This window comes from Octopus sinensis, linkage group LG4 (assembly GCF_006345805.1).
Source record: "Octopus sinensis linkage group LG4, ASM634580v1, whole genome shotgun sequence".
NCBI classification, from domain to species: Eukaryota; Metazoa; Mollusca; class Cephalopoda; order Octopoda; family Octopodidae; genus Octopus; species Octopus sinensis.
The window spans coordinates 8,912,004-8,914,503 of NC_043000.1; positions in this window are offsets into that span (position 1 = coordinate 8,912,004).

Consider the following 2,500-nt stretch of genomic DNA (forward strand, 5'->3'; position numbering starts at 1 on the left):
CACACACACTCACACATACTCCCACACACACACTCACACATACTCCCACACACACACTCACACATACTCCCACACACAAGCTCTTGAAAATTATTTTGGTGGTTAGATATAGGCGCAGATGTGGCTGTGTGCTAGGGAGTTTGCTTCTGAACCATACGGTTCCTGTTTCAATCCCGCTGCAAGGCAGCTAAAGCAAGTATCTCTTACAGTAGTCCCGGGCCTACCGAAGCCATGTGGAGAGATTTGGTAGATGGAAACAGAAAGAAGCCCGTGTGTATTTATGTATGTGTGTGTGTGTATTTATATGTGTGTGTATCTATAAGTGTGTGTGTATCTGTGTGCGTATCTATGTGTGTGTGTGTATCTATATGAGTGTGTGTATCTATATGTGTGTATATGTGTATCTATATGAGTGTCTGTAACTATGTGTGTGTGTGTATCTATGAGTGTGTGTATCTATTTGTGCGTATGTGTGTGTATCTATATGAGTGTGTGAACTATGTCTGTGTGTATCTATATGACTGTGCGCATCTATGTGTGTGTGTATTTATATGTGGGTGTATCTATGTGTGTGTATCTGTGTGTTTATGTTTGTCCCCCTCCACCACCTCTTTACAATCGGTGTTGGCTTGTTTTTGTCCCCGTAACTTAGCCGTTCGGCAAAAGTGCCCGACAGGAAATGTGCCAAGCTTAAAAGATAAGTGCTGGTTTCGAGTTGTTCGGTTAAAGACATTAATCAGTGCCCCAGCATGGTGGCAGTCCAATGATTGAAACAGTTCAAACAAAATATAAAAGACATTTTGAATGTATTGTATGTATGTGTGTATGTATATATATATATATATATATATATATATATATATATATATATATATATATATATATATAGTAGGTACTGTAAATTTAGGGTGAATACTTGATAAGTGTAAGCACCTGTATATGCCAGATAGTGGCAGAGGTGAAAGAGAATATATAAAATAAAATTAAAAACAGAACACTAAGGATATCGAGGATATATATATATATATATATATATAAAGTAGTTGTATACTGTCAGCTTAATGTGACAGTCCCATGAAGGGAATAATACTACTGCTATTTAGCCCTAGGAAGCAGCAAAGCTTCCTGTCAGCCTTGACACATTTCCTGTGTCCTTATGTTTACAAGGGGGAGATAAGCACCTTCACCCAGCTAAGCCTGCACTGGTTTCTGAGTCTTCACTCCTCATCAGTCTCCAACTAGTAGGCCACTCCTCATCAGTCTCCAACTAGTAGGCCACTCCTCATCAGTCTCCAACTAGTAGGCCATGCTACTCCAGACTGAACTAGTGTGTATGTTATTTTTTCTGTTCTGCATTGTTTGCCACAATTCTTTTAATTTGTTACATTCATTGGACTGCGGCCATGACGGGCTTTGAAGGACTTCGAAGCGTACATATATATGTATTTATATGTATTTACATATGTATGGATATAGATGAAACAGGGACAACTGAAGAAGGGGAATGTTCCTGGTGTTGTATGTCTTGTACTCTATTTTTTCGTTGTTTAAGAAAAATGTCCATTTCCTTGGTTTTGTGTTTATGTTTTCGTTTCTCATTGTGTTCGACGTTTTTTTGGTGTCCTGTACCCATATATGCACGTATATATAAATGTAGATGTAGGTACGTACATATATGTATGTATATATGCATATGCTTTATTTATTAATTTGTTATATATATATTATATATATATATATATATATAATATAATATATATATATATGCATATATATATATATGCAAAAACTGTCCGACGAACTGGAACGTGAAACTCAGAGTAACAGGTTTTGTTGAATTTTCTGCTGCTTTGAAATAAAGTATATATAGTTATATGTATACATATATATATATATATATATATAATGTGTGTATATATATATATATATATATATATAATCTTTTACCTTTTACTTGTTTCCACCCAGTTCCCGTCAACCAAACTTACTCATAAGATATTGGTTGACTCTGCACTATATTAGAAAAAAACTTTCTCAAGACGCTCTGCAGTAAGACTGAACCGAGAACCTCGGGGTTGTAAAGCAAATTTGTTTAAGCAACGCTGCATGCCTGCGCCTATGTTGTATTCACTTTTTAATGAAACCACTTTTAATTGCAATCGATAGAAACTTCGAATTCAATTAGTCGAATATTGATTATTTCAACACGATCCAAATAGAGTTTTCACAATGAACAATTAACTTGCATTCAATATATTACGGTTAAATAATTTATTGGCCCCAGGAAAGGTGCATGCAAATCGATATCTAATTTGATGGTATTTGAACTCCTGCCGTAGAGGGATTGTAACAGAATATTGAAATGCATTTTATTTTAAGTACATCACTTTATTTCAGTTTACTCCAACCAACGAGGTGCACCTGAAAATGAGTACCAACCGAGTTCTAGTGCAACTCTCTCTCCCTCTCTCCCTCTCTCCCTCTCTCCCTCTCTCCCTCT